Source organism: Corvus cornix, chromosome 4 (assembly GCF_000738735.6).
Source record: "Corvus cornix cornix isolate S_Up_H32 chromosome 4, ASM73873v5, whole genome shotgun sequence".
In the NCBI taxonomy this organism is placed as follows: domain Eukaryota; kingdom Metazoa; phylum Chordata; class Aves; order Passeriformes; family Corvidae; genus Corvus; species Corvus cornix.
This window is the reverse complement of record NC_046334.1, coordinates 61,597,891-61,618,674: the sequence shown is the minus strand read 5'-3', so window position 1 is coordinate 61,618,674 and position 20,784 is coordinate 61,597,891.

The following is a 20,784-nucleotide window of genomic DNA, read 5'->3' as shown; positions in this document are numbered from 1 at the left end:
TTTCCTTGTAGGTGCAATAAAAATCCCCTGATTTTCCCTGAGCAGGGATTATGTATGAGTTAACTTTGAAAGTCACGATAAATAATCATTAGACAGTCCTGTTGTTCACAGTTCATAAACTGTTCATATAAAATGCTTGATAAAAACAATCTGCCCATTCAGCATTTTAGAAATGGTGATATAGTACCATTCATGAGGGAATACATGTAGTTTGAGAACTAAAAAGATCATCTAAGTGTGCAGGATCTAAATAAATACATAAATTCATATATGTTTTTAAAATCTAGAAAATTGATAGACCTTAATGTAAGCTGAAACAGAGAATATGCAACAGACACATGATGAGTTCTATTTGAAATCTTGATGCACAGATTCAGTTATAATTATCTATTTGAAACTACTTTTCTTAATTCTACGAAGGCTTGCCTAACTTTTTTACTACTTTTCAGGGTCCATTTCAGGCTTTGAACAAAAACATTCACACCTCCTAGAAGTAATAACTCGGTTCAAATGACACATTCAAAAGGCATTCCTCAGCACTAGATCGGGTTTCAGATTCCTTTTTACTGATCCCTCTTTCCTAATAATATCCCTGTGCAGTGAAAAACCAAGCTGTAGGTACCCACAGGATCAGAGGGCCACTCTGTTGTCAGCATCTACAGCAATAAATGGAATGTGACATTATATTTTAGTGGGACTTTCATTAGGCTACAGTTCAACTTTTTCCTTTCAGACTTGTCTCAAAGAGGTTTCAATATCTTTAAGAGGAACACACTAGCATGGTGAGCTTGGAAGATCTGAGTCACTTGAAAATTCAATTACATAATTCAAAGTAAATTTATTTTCTGTTTTATGCAACTTGATCACTATAACCTCAAAATGTATTTTTGTTTTCTTTGAACACAAATTGCATGTAGGAAACTGCCACAGAAACTGCAGGTCAGGCAGTGCTGTTCTGTAACAAGTGTCTGGGCTCGGTGTTGGTATTTCTTTAGGACTCCACTTTTTTTTTTTTAATTATTTTGTTTCAGTGTTACTCTTACCCTTTTCATCCTGCAGCACTAACAATTGGGAAACCCTAATAATACCTTGAGAAACCTTTGGGCAGTCCACAATAATACATGAACAGGACTCTCTCTCAACACAGTGCTGTGTGCATAGAACAGACCACCTGAGGTCTACTGTAGAAAGTATTCAGAGAAGATGATAAAGATCCATGATAATTGCCTGCAGCAGTTTGGACAGACAGCCAAGCAGTACAAAAAGATAAAGAAAATGCAAGCGTTATACTACATAATGACTGTAAAGGTCCAAGTACCCAGATACAGCATTTGAAACCACACACCGAGGAATAGCTTTCACTTGTGGCGTAATGAAAGGACTACAGGAAGTACAGTGTTACAAAAATGAAGTCATTTTCACAAGTGATGAAATACAAAGCAAGTATTACATGCAATTGCATTTTAAGGACAGTTAGTCACCATTAAATATACCAGTTTCTCAAAATCTGATCTTTTTTGTAATGCATATGTAGAAGAATTTGATGTCATAATGAGGTATGAATTTAATTGCATTATATTTGTTGCTACATCAGCTATTGTCAAGCTATTAAGTTAATTACATGTTAAGTTTTAAACTAGATGAAACACATTGTGACATCTGTTTTTTTCCTATATACTCCAGAATTACCATGTTGGAAATGTCTGAGGTTTTGGCAGCTCACTGTCTCACAAATAGTTCATGAATACAATTAAACATCCTTGAGTAGCCTGCAGCATCAGCATCCAATCCTTGCCTTGTTCATCAGAAATACAATTATTGTTCTGCACTAATTCCACCAATTTTTTTTTTTTTTTTTTTTCAGATATTGGCCATATTCTCAGTCAGTGAAAATGTTGAAAACAGACTTGAATGCATTCTCCTAGCTGACAATCTGGCCACAGATTTTGGAATGAATGTCCTACGATCTTTATTAATCATCTATATAAATGAAAGGCGAAGGAAACACTTGAAATTTTATCGCGTTCTTAAAGCACTTGCACTAAAGGTATTATTCTTTTCCTTAGCATTTTCGTAACAAAATATTCTGTTGCAGACCCTGGTAATAGAAAAGTATTCCTTTGTGTATTAATAGCTTATCGTCCTGCAACTTTTACATTATGTTTTGACTGATCAAAAAAGTTTTCTTATCTGATCCCATAGTAAAAACTGCAAAGCATAAAGGTTGCATGTTTTCAGATGCTTAAAAAAAAATGAAAAAAATCCCCCAGACTTCATTTGAAAGGTGAGACAGGTGAAGGAATCTGTATACATGAGTTACAGGCTGTAATAAGATTATTATTGTTGTTCTTGTTAATAATAATAATAATGCTGATATTTTTATGTTTGTGAACTGTTTTATCAGTGTGTGGGAGCAAAAGGAAAAATGGCCACTGCTGCTTTCTGGTAGAACTGATAGGCTGGGAAGTGCTGCCATTAGAAATAACTAATTCTGTAGATATCAAAGGGCTGTTAATAGTGGCTGATTAATACCTGTAGCCATTACAAAGAGTTCATATACAATGGGGGGAAAGTCAAGTTTGACAAAAGCAGCATTTTAAAAGGATATTGAATCCTAACCAAAAATATTACTATTTTGATATTAGGGGAAAAAAATTGGCAGTACATGCAGAGCTCTAGTATCTGCATTTTCAAAGCTGTAGCTGCTCTGGGAAGAGATTTCTAGCTGGTGTGATTGACTACAGGGCTGTCAGCCTGAAATAGAAACCATTTGAGCAGCATGAAAGAAGGAGAGGGTATTTTTCTCTCAAGAAGTAGCTAATATTTCAGTATTTTGCAACTACACTGATATGCTCTCTAATGTATATTTCATGATATTTTGGCTTGTAATTCTAAGTGAATTAGATTTAGATGCTCATTTAAAGAGTTACTCATTGGAACTTGTTAATGGGAAGAAAATTACCTCACTTTCCAAGGCCAGTTTATGTGTTTATGCTGAAAAGGTGTTTTCTCTCAAGGGAGTTATCTCTGCTGAGATGAAAACTACTTGTTTTCTGGTTTTATTAGGATTTTTTTGTTAAAATAGAGGTGTCTTTTGAGTTTGGTACTGTTTCAATATCAACTGTGAAGAAGCAAAAAAGCAGGCGTAGCTTTAACTGGCTGAACAAAAATTGCTGTCTTGGTGTTAAAACACCCCCCCCACACACATTTTGGCAGTTGAAGAGGTCATGAAATAAAGGAACATTTAAATGCCTAAACCCAGCCAGCTTTTCCAGGTGTAGAGAATTCATTTGTAGGGGTCATTTCCCCTAAGAAAGTAATATTTTTTTTCTTTGAGGCTGACTGCAGGCCCTACTGTGTTCACATAACATAGGGAGGAGGCACTAAAGACCAAGCTAATCAAGACATTCAGGGTGGCATATCAGAGGAGAATATTAAATGGCAGGATTCGGCCACAATTACAGATCACAGATGAGAATATAATCCTACAAGGTGGATTGCTTGAACATTATTTATTAAAGGGGTAAAATGAATGCAGTAACATTAAATAAGAGAATAGATTATTTCTCAGAATAAATATTTTCCTCCTAAATGTAAATATCAATATTCATGGCATTGAATAAGAATTGATAGCCAAGGGCATCACTTTCTGGCTTATTACACTGTTTTGATTTTATAGATTTTTATTCCTGGGAGCGTACTTTCACAGATGCATATGCTTCTGTACAATGAACAGTATTTGACTTCGAAGTTTTCCAGGTAGGAAATTATATTCCTAAGAAACAAGCTGAATTCCATGTTTCACTCTTGGGCATAAAAGTGGTTTCCGTATCTGGAATTGAAGTATTGCTGTGACAAAAAATATTATGGCAACATTTCTTCCATAGTCAGTGAAAAACTATAAGGCCCTGTAAAAAGGGATTGAGGGCACCTGTGTGAGGCACCAGCTTCTCTCCTCCGACTGCCTACATCTGCCAGCTGATCCAGCACTCCCACATGCTGAAACGGAGAACTGCTTAGAGCTCATCAGTGCAAAACATTTTTGAAAACCATCTGAAGAGTCAGCAGGTTTGGCTTTTCCAGAACAAACTCTTGACATCAAGACATTTTTACAAGTAGGAGCCATGAGAGGCTCCCACTTCACATCCACATGACTGTTCTTTCATCCCACTCCTCAAAACTAGTGCGGCTGCATCCAGGTTTCCTATCGGGGTGGTTCTTGGCTTCTGCTGCCTCCTGATGATGCTAGGCAGTTGTTGTTGGCCAGCTGTGCTAACAGTTAAGTACTGTGTAGTCCTGTGCAAAGGTACCTGTTGGTTTGGGCATTTGTCCTGGAAGACAGAAATGTTTTTTCTAGGTCTAGGTCTAGGACCTTTTCAGTCTTGAGTGAGCTGAACTCACAGATTCTGATTTTCCCAAGGAAAGAGCAAACGGTAGAATGCCCATGGATACAGGCTACTCTCCATCCCTCTTGTTGCAGCTAGGTTATTGTTCAGAAAGGAAAGACAGAACCAAGAAGAATATAAAACCAGACCCAAACTCCCTTTATCTTGTTGCAGAAGATCCTTCTTTATAATGACAAGTCTAAAAGTCTTGGGATTCAAACTCTGTTTCCATTTATATGTACGCAGTTTACTCAATTTTGCAGTGCAAACTGTGAATACTGTCTCTATCTCATGAGCAAGTTACTGAGAGTTGAAAAGAGGGAGATGTGGACCTCATCCTAAGGTAGTCTCTACACTGCTGGTTAGACCAGTCTTCTGGAAGAGCTCACTCTGCAGGCAGGGTAAGAGTGCTAGTGTCAGCTGGGAGTACTAAATGGAATTTGAGCTGAATTCAGAGCTATTCATGGATGTTAGGTGTGGGAATGGCCTCTCTGGGGATGAACTTAGGCATTTCTTTCTCAATTACAGCTTTAAGAGTTCAGTTTGGGATACTTCTAAGTATCTGAGGTGTGGGGGAGGGTAGAGTCTCTATAGAAAATTTTGGAGTCCAATATGGAAACCCTAGTAAATTTTAAGCTCTTCTATGTAATGTTAGGTGACCTGAATAGCTCTCTTGGATTTTAGACACCATACAGACTGGAGCTATTACAAAACTGGTAGGAAGACCAATGAGCAGAAATAGGCTCTTACAACTGAAACATGTTTTTTGCCCTCTCATCTTCAAGATACGCACATTTGGAAAAAGTAAAGAAGGCAGTTTCCCTGCTTACAGTCACCCAGTTTTAAATGAGGGAGTCATTTCCCGTAGGTTGGATTGAACTCCTTATTTGATGCATTCCCTGTGTGTCTGTGCAGTTTTCCTTCTGTGAATGGAGTTATCAATATATATGATACTATAATCCATGTTCCTTGTTTCATAGATTCACCACCAACTGCCTGGTAATGTATCATGCAGTGAAAGTGAGGTATTCAGCTGCAATTTTTTTTCAGCAAACTCGTTAACTGACTTTTCTAGACAGTCACTGCTTGTCATTATTTGTGACAAGGGAGTTTTGAAAACTGTTACATGAGCTAGTGGTAGAAAGTACTTCCAATGTACATTAAAAGTACTGCCTCATTTGTTTTACAAAGAAAATCCTAGCAATAGCTCAGCTGAAATTTAATAACTGCCTGGTTTCACTGCTGCTGCTGGTCTCATCCAAAGTCAATTATAAGTGCTTACATTTTTTCAGTGATTGATCTCCGATTTGGAATGTGTGATTGTTTGCATTAACTATTCTGCTTTTACAATTATGTACAGTTATGATACAGATGTACAGATGATAACAAGCTCCCATGGTTTGGTAATTATTTTTTTTTAAACTGTAGATGCAGAGAACATTTTAATTGCTTACCACCCCATTTCAGGGGCTCACCAGAGGCATGTCTCACTGGGGCAGGCAGGTTTTGAGTTTATGCAGTTGTATGTTAAATCAACATTCTTTTTTGCTTGTGATGTTGATGGGGGGTGGGGGGGATTTTCTTTTAATTCAATAATGATTAGATTCTCCAGTGCACTTCTCTTATTTTTCATGTAGATTTTGTAATGTCATCTGAGATTATATTCCTTTGGCACGTCTATCATTTGCATACACATAAGGCACTGAAGGCGCTCATTATTTTCAGCTAACAAGTAATCTTGTTCCCACTTAATTTGAAATACATTGTTCTCTGGATCCTAATTTTGGCTTTTACAGTTACTTGCTTCATTGCATTTAGATTATGTTTTAATACATCATATTTAAAACCTGCAAGATAAAGCATCATAATAAATAGATGCATAGATATAGTCACAATGGAAATATGGCAGCTATGGAGGTTGACATGATTTATCACCTGTCAAGAGTATGTCATCCTTGGCACGGTGGACAGTATGGTGCTGCTCTGTTGGTAAAAGCTCTGTCTTTCCACTGGTCTTACCAGGCTCTCAGACTGCCCAGGGCTGAATAGAGAGGTTGTACCAAAACATTGCTGCACTCACTAGAACAGTGACAGAACTCTCTACAGACAGGGTCTTGTGATAATATTATTGCAGCAGCAACCCATTCCTAGAAGGTGAAAAGACTTATGGAGGTGCATGCACCTGCATGTTCCACTTTCTTAACCCTTGAGCTGCTGGACAAATATGCCAGTGTCTCCTTGCCAAGCGATAGCAAACCACTCCTTCATGTGGGAGCAGCAACTTCTGCTAATATTCATGCACCTCCTGAATTAGTAATTTCCTTTCATGTCCAGTCTAAGATTGTACAAGATGGTAGTAGTGGTATGACAGGAATTGTCTTGTGGGCTGTATTTGGCTGGAACAACACCCATGGTAGTGTATCATAGTTGCAGACAGTATCAGTTGCTATTTGCAGTGGCTGAATATCTTGGTAAAAGATTAATGTAATGCCAATGGAAAAAATAAGTTTCATAATTTAAGTTATCTCTTTAGGAAGGTTTTATCAAATACAGCTGTGAATGCTCCTTTCATCTTGCATTAGGGTTGTTTCTTTCAGCTCTTTTTCCATGTCTTAAGATAATCAAAAGAGCCATTTGTACGTTACAATATAAGGGACTTCACAAGAAGCCACCACAGAATATTTCCATTAATATGATACTGGAAAACCTGCTTCTGAAGATTAAACATTAGTTAAAATATTTAGGTTGCATTAAACAATATGGTGTACATTTGGTTTTTGTCAGAACAGAATGCACCCTGTAAATCCCCATACCTGGAAGGTCTCTGTGGAAGGACCATATGAGCTCTGCCGTATTTCGACAGGATATAGCATTTATAGAATGTTCCAATAGTCTCCCACCTTCAGCATGCTGACAGCTTAGTTGAGGACTTCTAGAAGGCACAGAATAACATTGATGTAGCCAACTGGCAGTTCAGAAAAATGTCAGATAAAGTGTTACACAGAGATGAATCTGTGTTTACTTGGTTAATATACACAAATTCCTTATTTCCTTGGAAAGAAGAAAATACTGGTGTTGCAAAGTTTGTTGCAGAGGTGCATAAAAGTGAAAGCAGAAATCCATAAATATACATGTATATGCTACAATATATTCACATCTATAAATTATACAGGTTTTTCAGCAAGGAGTGGTGAATGGTACATCCCTGCATTTCTCAGTATAAGTGTACATAATTTCCATGCGTGTTTCAAGAAATCAACTGAATGCTTGAAGGTGAATGATAAGGGAGTGAGGGTTGTGGAGGACTGAGATAATGCCAGGAGTCACCTGCAGGGTATAGAAAGGGCGGAGCTACCAAACCTACTATGTCGGACCTCACAAAATTTGAATATTTAAGTTGTCTCAGTGCTATTTAATATATTTTTCAGTTTCTCATGATCTCATAGATTTCTTTTGGTGGATTGCCTGTGTTTTCCAATCACAGGGAAATAATGGTTTACCATGATAAATATTCTTTCAGGAATGCATGTTATTAATCTGCCCCTTTAAACACTGAAGTGTTAGCTGAGCCTTAAATGTGTGCTGAAGTCTTAATTTCACTGAGATTTAATCACAGGTTAAAATGGTTTCCTAAGTTAGAGCCAGAAAAGTAGACAGTTTACAACTAAAGGACAGGAAGAAGACAACCTGGTTAGCTCCTAGACTGCATTTGTCATCCATATATGAACGTTTACAAATCCATTTTCATACAAATTTGGGCAGAATTAGAGCTTGGTAAGAGAAGGGAGTACATCAAAGCCTGCCTCTGAACTTAATTGAACTTAGAAGTCACTGAATTGGGAGAATTGCTTCAAACCCATCTTGTACAAACATGGTTTGGAATGACCACAAGATGCTGGGATAATATCCAAAAGATAATTAGTAAAACAAAAGCTACTAACATATTTCATGATGTGCATCCTGGCAAGCAGCTCAGCAAAAATTCATATTGATAAAGCCATTGGGGTCTGGGTCACCAGTGTTCAGGCTCATACCTTTAAATATTGGAAAGAATTACCAGGAATTGTGTAATGCACCATTTTCATAACAACAAAGTTTCTATATTACAGAAGATAATGTATTATTATAATGCATAGTTTTGATGATGTATAAAGAGAATTTCTTGCACTTACCAAGAACACAGAAAATAAAAAAGTAAAGGAGTGGTCCATTATGAAATAGATTAAATAATTTGACAGAGAATGTATTAAAATGTATGCTTTAGATTATTTTCTGTGCTATATCAACAAAAATAACAGAAACATTTCAAATATAAAATATGTGATTAATGTGCATAAATTTAGCTAGTGTATACAAAATAGAGACAACAGTAAAACAAAAATAGAGACAATTTCAAGTAAGCAAGAGGGACCCGGACATGCTCAAGAAGTGGGCACATGGGAATCTCATGAGGTTCCACATGGTCAAGTGCAAGGTCTTGCACCTGCTTTGGGGCAACTCCTCGTATCATTGCATACGGGATGAATGGACTGAGAGAAGCCCTGTGGAGAAGAACTTGGGGGTGTTGGTGGATGAAAAATTGGACATGAGCTGGCAGTGTGCACTTGGAGCTTAGAAAGTATCCCAGGCTGCATCCAAAACAGCATGGGCAGCAAGTCACAGGAGGTGATTCTGCCCCTGTACTCTCGACTCTGGTGAAACTCCACCTTGACTACTGCATCCCACTTGGGATCCTCAGTAGAAGAAAGCCATGGACCTGTTGCTTTTAAATGAAAGGAGGGGGGATCCAGACTAGTTGTAAGGGACACATTTTTTACGATTAGGGTGGTGAAACACTGGAACAGGTTGCTCAGCGAGAAATTGGATGCCCCATCCCTGGGAACATTCAAAGTTGGGCTGGACAGGGCTCTGGGCAACCTGGTCTAATGTAAGATGTCCCTGCTCATTGCAGGAGGGTTGGACTAGATGAGCTTTAAGGGTCCCTTCCAACCCAAACTAGTCTATGATTTCATGACTGCATATCAGTTCTGATCCTGAAAATATTTTGACTTGTGAATAATTTTATTTCCATATTCTAGAGTTTGTGTAAAAGATGTGCCACATTACAGGCAATTATGCAAATCAAAACTTTTTTGTTGTTGTCACTGTAATTGTAGTTAAGTTTACTAGTAAGATACAGCAAGGAACAATGGGCTCTAAATCCTTGCTTAGTTTTTTAGATCCCATATTTGTGTGCTATTTTCTCTTTCCTAACTTTCAGTATCTCTTTCTCAGCAGCCACCCAGTGCATGATGCATTCAGTTCACTACTTTCATGTGATATATCTGATTACAGTGTCAGAAACAAGGTTACTCAGTGATTCAGCCTGATGGAATTACTGTTAGTGTTTGGTAGTGGAAGTATTTGGATCAATTTCTCTATAAATACATTGTGAGGAGAATCTTCAAAAAGAGCTAGCATTGCTGTGCAGATTTATTGTCTCCATTTGGATACTTGTGATCATAAATAGGAATAAAATGTGTTTTATTGAAGTATTCTGTATGAAAATTTGCATCTTATGAAACTGAAAAAACACATTCAATGATTTGAAATTTTGAACTTCACTTGAAATCTGAATTCAGATTTAGATCCAAAAGTAGTAAATTTTCTAATTAGCAAAACTGAAATTTCTGTCTGTGATGGTAGCTCTTGCACAAGAAAAGAAGGTATAGAAGCTAGTAACAATTCCACCCAACTAATATTTTTGCCATAGTTATTTCTCAAATTGCTTTGCAAATTGACCTTCTCTCATTTTGTAAAGGAAAAAAGTGAGACACAGAGAGAGAAGGTGATTTACCAAAGGTTTTACAGCAGGCCAGAGGCAGGGGTCCAAGCAGAAGCCCTGTCTCTGCTGCCTGGTTCTGCCATCTGTCCACCAGCACCATGGTGCTCATCAGTGATCACTGGGAAACAGAAATCTTCTTCAGCTTTTGCCATAACACAGGCCATTTCTTATTCACATATAGATATTACTTTATGTGACTGGATGAATGAAAACAGATGAAAAAACGGAAGGAAAATCCCTTCCATTTTCAAGATGAGAATCTGAAACATTATAGTAAAATGTATGATGCCAGAGAGATTTATCCCTCTGTGATCTCTTACTGTTTTCTTAAATGAGCAGCTTCTCTCCATCCAGCCATGGTAATTCCCTCTTCATTCCTATGCAAAGAATCAGTTTAGACTGATTCATGTACTTTTACAGGCAGCCACCAAATGAATACATTGCATTTCACTGAGTTTGCAAATGCTGGTTAGGTCACAAGTTGCTTAGACAAAAAAGGTTCTATCATAAACACTGGTCATTTTCACTTCTCTCCTTCTCCTTCTCACGTGCAAGAGGAGTGAGATTCATCAATTGACAGTTATTTGTGAAATAGAGAGTCTTGTCTCTTCATACATCATACACCAAATTAACTACGTTAACTCAGCTGCATGGATTTTTACAACCCATTTAACGATACTATTTAAAATGATGTATGCTTATACTGGTATGAAGGTGTTTTACACTGCCACTGGTTTTCCTTCTGCTAAGGAAAAATAAGCTATTCTTATACAGCTCCTAAACTGGAGAGGTACAGCTTTAACTGTACTGACATAGCTAGGTCAGCACAAGGTCTATTGTAAACAAGGTCTATGTTGCACAGCTAAGGCTAGATTACTCGGGTTTGCAAAAGGTCTGCCTACAGAATATGCACAACCAGTGTAACTAGTTGTGTTTTAATAAATACTAATAACACATGTCTAATTACCACAGTTCATCTCGACATTTCCTGCCTGCCTCTCACAGAATGACTAAGCGCTTCTCTCTCACCACCGAACCAATTGCTGGCTACACACTATTATTAGGGGCGGTTCTGCATAATTTTCACAGTTATAGTACATGTCATTTCATACTTGTGGACTGCCAACAAGAGAGCACTGTCCATCCAGAAGAGAAATACTGCCTGCAATCGCTTTCAAGGGCTGAGAGAGGCAAATGTTTACTCGCAGGCACAGCTTTTCTGACTGTGAATAGTCCCTGTGCTTTCAAAGGGATTAAGCCTGGTAGTAAGTATTTGCAGAATCAATGCCTTGATCAGCATGCTCAAATGGTTAATTTTGCTCTTTGCAAATGTGTTTGAAGGATGCTAAAGTAGTGTCATGATTGTACACATGGAGGTTAGGTCCTGTTTTGGAATTTCATTTCAATTTTTAAAAAGCTTTCGCAAGCAAACCCCCGCTGTTACATTTACTCCAAAGTGTGTTTTGTGATGAATGTAGTGGTCAGAATGTCACACAGACAAATACTTCAGTAGAAACATGCAAATAATCAGAGAGAAATGTGCAAGTAATCCAATTACAATGTTCCAAAGTCTCATTAAATAATGGGATCTAGAAACTGTGGGTTAGATTTGTTACTGGAATGAACAGATACCATTCATAGAAATTGTAGGCTAATTGAAAAAAATTCAGTAGAATATATGGATTTTATGGAAAGAAAATATCATTAATATCTTTTCTGCCTTCTTTTCCATTTCCTCTTAACATGCAGCCAGTTCCTACTCTCTGTTTTTGCCCTGTTGTCTTGCTGTCATCTTTTCCTGTCTACACCCTTTCCATAACTCAGTGCAGCACTAGATCCAAGAAATCAGTTTTGCCTGCTACTGTGAAATCTGTGGTGGTTTTGAGTGCTCCTCTCAGCCAAAAATCAACTCCACAACTTTGGCTCTTCTTGTTTCCCCCTGTGATTAATCCTTTATAGATCACTAAGGAGTTGGGCCACAGAGGAGCTCTCTTTCTCTCTTGCAAAAGGAAATGCCCTCGAAGGTGCCTTGAGCCCCTTCCAAGGAGCTCTGGGAAGATAAATAGCATGTCTGTGCTGTCCACATTGATCAGCTGCAAACTTTGCACCTACTTCTTATCTTCACTTGTCCACAAAGCCTGCCTGTCACTGTGCACATGCAAATGCAGCCTCGATAGCTATATAAATGAGAAATTCGGATGTAGGTGATAGCTGCACCCATACCTCAGCTCCACCTCTTTGCAAGCATGGTTGATGCCCCTCCACTCCAAAAAATTGTTGAGACCCCCACACTGAAGATGTACTTGGTGTTCAGCACCTGAATTATGAACATATTTCTATATTTTGGCAGTGTGATTAAAACCGGTCACATCATAGGGAACAGGATTTGTAGAAAATTTTGCAAAGAAGGTAAGGTTATGCTACAGCAGTTGTGCATTGCATGAACTTAATGATGTCTTTGTTCTGTGAACTCTAAAATCTAGTCCACGGTAGAATCAATACATGTTGCCATTATTTTCACTAATGTATGCACATAAATAAGAGTATAGGGAGAAGCTGTAAGTATATGTGATGAGGTTAATGAAGCCTTTGATAATACTTCACCTGGTATTTTCATAGTTGAGGTACATTTAGGTACTGATAAACATCATTGAATGTTAATAACTTAAAATTAATAATCCAAAAATGGAAACTGCTTACCAACAGCAGTTCAGTATAAAAATATTTTAAGATTGTAGAAGGGAAAGAGAGCACATATAAGTAAGCAATGTCATACTGCTGCACAAAAATAAACATCCTATGAGGAAGTCATAGGAGAAATGCTGTATGTAAATAAAACCAAACAATCCTTCCACACTACTTAGCTTTCTGAAGGTCCAAACTTAAAAATTGCTCATGTTCTTGTTTTTTCTGCAGATCAATGAGAGCAGGAATCCAAGGACAAGCAATAAGATTGATTGATTCCCTTCCTTGACAGTTCAGGACCAGAACCACTAACTGATGCTGCAGAGAAGTTCACTGTGCACATTTTTGATCCACATAATGTACATAAGCCTAGCATGTTCCTAAACTAAGGGAGTAGGATATTATTTACCTGAATGCCACTGAAAGCATTTGCACTCACAAAAAAATATAATGACCTCCCTTTTAATAAAAGTAGCACATGACTTCCATCAACTGGGACTGAAAATTTAAAATCATAAAATCCTAGAATATCCTGAATTGAAAGGGTCCTACACTAGGATCATCCAGTTCAACTCCTGGCCCTTCACAGCACTATCCCCAAGAGTCACATCATGTGCCTGAGAGTGTTGTCCAGAAGCTTCTTGAACTCTGTCAGTCTTGGTGCTGTGACCACTTTCCTGGGGAGCCTGTTCCAGTGCCCAAACAGCCTCTGAGTGAAAAGCCTTTTTCTAATATCCAACCTAAACCTCCCCTGACACAACTTCAGGCCATTCGCTGGGGTTCTGTCAGTACTGCAGAGAAGAGATCAGTGCCTGCCCCTCCTCTTCCCCTCACAAGGAAGCTGGAACTGCAATGAGGTCTCCCCTCAGTCTCCTCCAGGCTGAACAGACCAAGTGACCTCAGCTGCTCCTCACACGGCTTCCCCTCAAGGCCCTTCAGCATCTTTGTTGCCCTCCTTTGGACACTCTCTAATAGTTTCATGTCTTCCTTTTATTGTGGCAGCCAGAACTGCCCCCAGGACTAGAGGTGAGGCTGCCCTAGTGCAGAGCAGACCCTTCCTTGCCTGGCTGGCCATGCTGTGCCTGATGTCCCCAGGACAGGATTGACCCTCCTGGCTGCCAGGGCACTGCTGACTCACATTCAACTTTCTGTCGACCAGGGCCCCCAGGTCCCTTTCCATGGTGCTGCTTTCCAGCATCTCATTCCCCAGGCTGTCTGTACATCCAGGGTTGCCCCATCCCAGGTGCAGAATCTGGCACTTTTCCTTGTTCCCTTCATATGATTGATGATTGCCCAGCCCTCTCATTTGTCAAGGTTTCTCTGCAGGGCCTCTCTGCCTTTGAGGAAGTCAACAGCTCTTCCCAATTTAGTGTCATCTGCAAACTGATTGAGTATACTAGCGGTATATAAGGGTCTGCATAGCAAAAGCAACTTAAAAAGAGATTATTTGGGGCAACATTGAAATAGTAAGGCATGTCCCTCCTGACCCAGACTGTCACAAGAGCAGCATACAATAGAAGACTAGACTAGGATCCAACAGCCTGAGTTCAAATCCTTCTATTCTTGATCTGCTCAGCAGTAGTGAAAAAGTCAGTGTATCTCTCTGTTTCCCTTCCCACTGAAGTCCTTGGTTTCTCCTTTCTGTGTTTTGACCTTTTTGCCACCTTTGACTTTATCTCTTTGGAGCTGGACCATCTTTCCCAGTGTTCCCATAAAGTTTAGTAGAATGTGTCTCTGGATCTTTGTGTGAGACTTTAGACACTACCACGATTGTAATTTGGCAGGAAGGAAATTAATTTCTTTCTTAGGCAGGGAAATGATCCCAAATATATATTAACGTCTGAGACTTGAGGTTCAACAAATGGCTGTTTGCTTCTGTGGCGTCTACTTCAGCATGCCATTGACTTCACAGGATGTATGCCGAGGACTGGAGCTGTACATATGCTGCAGACAACTTGCCTTTGGCTGAAGACTACAGAAAGCTAGACTGGCATTAACAGCTGCCTGAAGCACAGATTGCAGTAAAGTATATCATGTTCATATCATCATTACATACCTTGGATTCCACTGTAAGCCTGAAGTCTGGGGGTGAGGAGAACTGTTTGGGCCATAAATACATTAGCTCAGCATGATGAACTGTGTGGATCTCTTCTTCTTAAGGGAAAAGAAGAAAGTACTTTTATTCCACAGTCACATTCTTGGGACTGCTATAGTGCAAATCAAGACAGGAGTTTTTTGCTTGTCACAGAAAACTTGGAGACATTTCTGTCTGTAACAGATATTACTGATAATCTCAATACATGTATATCTGAGGCAAGGTTAAGTGTAAATCTTCATTTGCAATCAAACTCAAATAATAATTCGTGAGTGTGCTTACAGCTACATCTGCAATAATAGTTATTATTCATTATGCATTTTGTGGAGTGTTGGCAATTTTCTTAAAGGGGAATAGAAGAAAAATTTTATAAACAAGTAAGAGATAATTATTAGGAACCCAGGGAAAAGAGAATTTTGGCTTTTATGATGCTTGGACACTGTGGCGAAGAAATGGACCAAAGGCACAGAGAATCAAGGATGAGGAAAAAAAAGGCATGATGCTTTTATGAGGGGAGGACTTGGCAGCAAAAGAAATGTTTCGCCTTCCCTAATACTGAATTTTTCATATGGCCAAAATGAGCATAAGGGGAAAAATAAAGCCAGAGGTAGAAATCCATCTGACTGAGAATGGATCCAAGAGATTCTTCTTTGTTGTTTTGTTGTCAAAGTTCAATACATAGTTGGAAGATACAGATTTTTAAAAATAATGCATATTTTAAAGAAATTGTATCCACAACTACCAAAAGCAAGTCCAGCATGAACAGAAATGTTGCACTGCTTTCCCTAATAAGGGAAAAAAGGGCATAATATGATGTCTCTGATTGAAAACATGTTCTCTTTTCTCTCTTGTTTGCTGTCAAAGTCTAACAAACTTATTTGCATTCAGTTCTCCCAAAATTTCTGATAATTTTGTCACTTGCAGCCGAACCTTTATGCCTTGAAACACAGCATCACCAGCTTGTCCAAACAAAGTCTTAGCTGCACCATTTACTGTACAAAAACAGAGATTAAATAAACAAATTCTGAAAATAGGGCATTACGGTGTTTGTTTGCACTTGGAAATCATCACTATTTTTTACCTTACCAGAAAAATTGCCCCACAAAGCAATTTCCGACCCTTGATTCAGCATGTTGCTTCGGCATCGTTCCCAATCCCTGTTAATCCTGAGCATAAAAAACACCCGAGGCTACTGCGTGCTGCTGCAGAGCACCACACTGTGGGTCAAAGGGACAGTCCTTCTCACCTTTCTTTACTGCCCTCTATCAAACAAATAACTTTGAGATGTTGAAAACATTTGGAATTAATAGAAGAGACCCTACCCCCACGTGCAGAGTGTTTCCAGCGAGCGGCACGGGGCTGTGCAGGTTTCACCTGCGCATTAGCTCATCCGTGGGCAGTTCCAGCAAGGTTCAGAACATGAGGCCCTTCTAGCAGGGCTTGCAAAAGCTAATCCACAAAATGTTTCTGCTAATTGAGTCATGTGCTTGAACATGTGGAAATTAAAATGTAGCTGAACCTTTTTATCTAATTGATAAATTGAGCTTTGTGTACTTCAGCTGAAAGCAGCGGAGGGGACCTTCCCACTGCACAACGTATTTGTTGGACTGTGCATGGACTGAATGGGCAATTTAAAACAGGTATTTATTTAGTGCATTTCTCTGATAGAATATATTGAGTGTATTTCTCTTCTTTAATTCCAATACTGTATTTCTCTTGTACATCTATCTATATCTATTTGAGCGTGTTTCAATGATGTTTTAGCATGAGCATCTTGAGGATATTTTTATACAAATGCAGGAGCACATGTATTGACAGAATGGAACGTTGGGGAAAAATGAAACATTCATGGATATTTTTTTCTGTAAACACAAGTAATTTACAGAAAGATCCTCTGTAAATGTTATCAGTTTGTGCTACTGTAACTATTACTATCAAATGAAGTAGGAACATTGCAGTAGCTCCTGAGGGCACTAGTCATAAATCAAGTCTGTAAGACTCGCTGCAAGAGTATCAGTGGCTCCAGAAAAATGTTCTGCTGGGGAACGGGGGAGGCCGCCAGGGATAGCTGCTTGCTCTTTCTGCTTGATTAGACATCCAGAGCCTGACGAGTACAGCTGGCCTTGTCATATGCAACATGCCAAGGCCAAACATGGCTGACCATGGAGAGCTGTTCTTAACTCATGAAGTATGGCCCTAGTCCTGCAAGGACTGCAAGCACAAGCTTTCTGAGCTGTACAAAAGCATATGAGTAATGCCCAAGTCATCTAGCAGTAGACACAGAGCTGGATTAAACGTATAGGTGCCCACATGCAACTTTTTTATCTGTTGACAAATCTCTAAAATTTGAGCAGGAATTAAGGCATTAAATGTGGAAACCCTTTTATAAGCAAAAAAAGAGAATGCATTGACATAGTTTGAAACAGAACTACCCAGAGTTGTGCCAAGGCACCTGGTAGGGCTCAGGTTGGAAGATCAGCCCAAGCACAGATGAAACTACACAGTGAAGCCCCACACACTTTCCCAGTGAGTTATCACTGTGCTGCAGCATTACAACTGCAGACAAAAATACCGCCCTGCAGCAAGCATGAGATGAGTGAAGCAACACAGTTAGTGATGCAATCTTGGAAGTGCCAGCAGTGACCGAGGTTTTCCTTTTGGTTTCTCTGTGCAGAATCCGGGTCTGAGAGACCCTGACATTTAATTCTGGAACTCCCCCTGTGATATTCACGCACTTCCCTAAACTGGATGTTGCACAAATTGAAATGAGTGTCTGTGCTTCACTGATCATTCTGTGGGAAAATGTGTCTGATAAATAAGTTTACTTCCTTTTCCCCCCTCAATTCCTTCTCTTTGTACTAGATTTTGCATAAACAAAATCCCAAATACCATATTCCCTTGAAAATATTTTCCCCCAATCAGATCTTAAATTTCTACTCCTGGCCTCTGATTCCCGTTCAAATGTTGTATGAAGAACTAAATATCTAAAGTGTAGAAGCTGATAAAGTCAGACTGTGAAGCACTGACAGTTTTTGCAGCTGTTTTTGCAGTGCAAGCCTGCGTCCTTTCCGTTTTTACGAAAACACACTTTATCCTGTTTTATTATGGCTAAACTCCTGCAGATTGTCTGCTTCAGGGAAATACTGCCCCGTGACCTGGCAGGAGTCCCTGCCAGCGATAACCCCATCCCTGCCGGGGGCCCTGGCTAATCGCACCTCCCCAGCCTGCCGGCCCCCTCGCCCCACGCCCTGCGCAACCAAGACATCTGTATTCACTATTTAACAGAGTTATTCTCAACAGCAACTTGTTTCCAATATCTCCTTACAGTGCTGCTGGAGAATGAAGCCTGTCACAGTTTTCCGTGGTTACTTCGCATTAGCGCAGAGCTGTTTCTGTAAATATGCAGCCTGAAAATACTTGGTTACAAACTCCCATCCATGCAGAGCTATGACCGGATTTGCAAAAACGTGTGGAAAAAAAAGATGAAAATTTTCAAGATTTCTTTACTGCTGCTGAAAATGAATCATCTATACATGAAAATTATGAAAACTCAAAAAATGGCACATTAACATACATCTAAAGAAGAACTGCATAACAATTATATAAATACTAAGTCTGTACCAAGATCTAAAACATAATTACAGACTCAATTTTCTGACAGATGAAAGAGACAATTTTCCAGAAATTTGGTTCTTTCTATGTCTTAAAGATACTGAATAAAACCTTTCTTTTTAATTTTTTTTTGTCCTGCTACATTGCTTCTACTAATCAGGAAAATTCCGTATTTTATTTCATATTGTCTTTAGTAATACAGTTGCTACCTGGAGAATTATGGCAACAACAAGATATTTCAGCCTTGATGACTAGGTAAAATTAAAATATGGATATGGTAAAATAATTCAAGTTATTGCAAGTATAATGACAAATTTTCTCATGATTTTTAAAAATTTTAACTCTTTTTTGGTTTAAATTATATGTTTATAGTAAAGGCCTACTAAAATGTTTTGCTACTACTGTCTTGAGCCTTGTGACCTTGAGCCTGGCGTAAGGGAATTTATTTTGAAAGTAAAACTGAAGACAGTCACCTCATTTAAAATTTTTTCTTGAAGGCTTTACATACAACTTTTAAGTGTTAGTTTCCTCCCTCAAGAGCAAGTGAGGGAGACAGAACAGAATTTCAATCTTCAAATAAATGTAATCAGTTCTCAGGACTTGTCACTAAACTTAGAGTTTCCTGTGGATTTTCAGCCTTCTAGGTGCCCATTCTAGCTGTCCCTTCCTCATGTGAACTAGTAGTGTGGTGATCACTAGAATTTTAATTTGATTATTTTATTTTATACTGCATTTTGGTACTGTTTGTGATAGATACAGTAAAAAATGTGTCAGTCCAGGTTTTGCATGAAGCAGCAATCAGCCACTCGCAGGTTGGCATTAAATGGCTGTGTGGGCTGGATTCCTGAAACACCTGAGAAGTGTTCTTATGTCTGATGTTTAAAACGTATTTATGCATAGCTTCGCTGAGCGTGACAAGGCTCATATGAACTAAAGGACTAAGTGGCATTTCTGAAGTAGTATGGATGCTGCCAGTTCTGAGGATGTAGTGTGACAACATGCAAAGGTACCCAAATTAGAGGCAAACAAGGTCACAACTAGAAAACAAGCCAGTGCTGCAACTGAATTAATCCACCGTCTTCCCCAGACTAATTGGCCCTGCTGAGAGTGAGTGTGCTCATTAGCCCAGGAGCAGCAGCAGCCTCATACCCACTGCAGACCGAAGGTGCTGGTTTTGACAGGCAGAGCTCCACGATGCACAGACGTAGTAGTTTGCACAGAGGGTCCTGGTGCAGCATGGCATGGCTGGAGGGGACACTGGGTGACGCTGAGGCTCAGTGCCTGCACTGCCTCAGTCGGCAGAGGCACGCCTTGGTGGCGGGTTACACCAGCCCCAGAGGGATTCAAGACCTGCTGCTGGCAGATCCTGAGCTGATAAACTCCACCAAGGCTGCCTGGCTTCGCTCCAGCCCTGACTGCAGGAGATCCAGGCTGGAGCAGGAGACGTGTGGGGCAAGGCAAGGGTGGCAGATGTCAGTGAGAGGCTCAGGGCAAGGAGGCAGCAGGAAGCTGCAGAGGAGGGTGTGGAGACAGAGAGGTGACAGTGATGGAGCCTGAGTTTTAAAAGTAAAATCTTAGAGGTTTTTCAGAGCAAAGAAACCTGTCAGTGAATCTCCAGGAGTAACTGGTGGAATCCGCATGGACTATCAGGCTTCATCTCCTCTATTCATCAAAACCAAGACTGGGTTCTTTTAAAAACTGCCCATGCTGCATTGGGATGGGGTTTTCTGCTCAGAAAAAATATGCTTTGATAATTCATCTGATCAGATGGAGAAAGGCAGAAGTAGTGAAACCTGAGAAATAAAAGGGAAAGGCAAATCTGCTCAGGAATAGGACTGATCTGACAGTCCACCTGGACAGTGGACTTTAAGATGGGAGGAAAGGCTGTAATCTTAAAGTTGTCTTGGTATGGTACCCAAAGAAAGTGTCACACAGTTGGGGCTGGTTGTCACCCTGACTAGCAGGTCTGCTTCTTCATCAGATGCTTTTAAAAATAAATAATTCCTTCTAAACCACATCCTAATATATTAGTAAACAGTGTTGGAAACTTTTCAACATCGTTTTATCCTGTTGTGGAAGCACATAGTAACCATCCAACTACTAATAACACATTAGTTTGGAGCTCCTCCAACTAAGGCAACTTTGTACTTCCTAATAGAGAACTTTTGAACACCTTAATATCC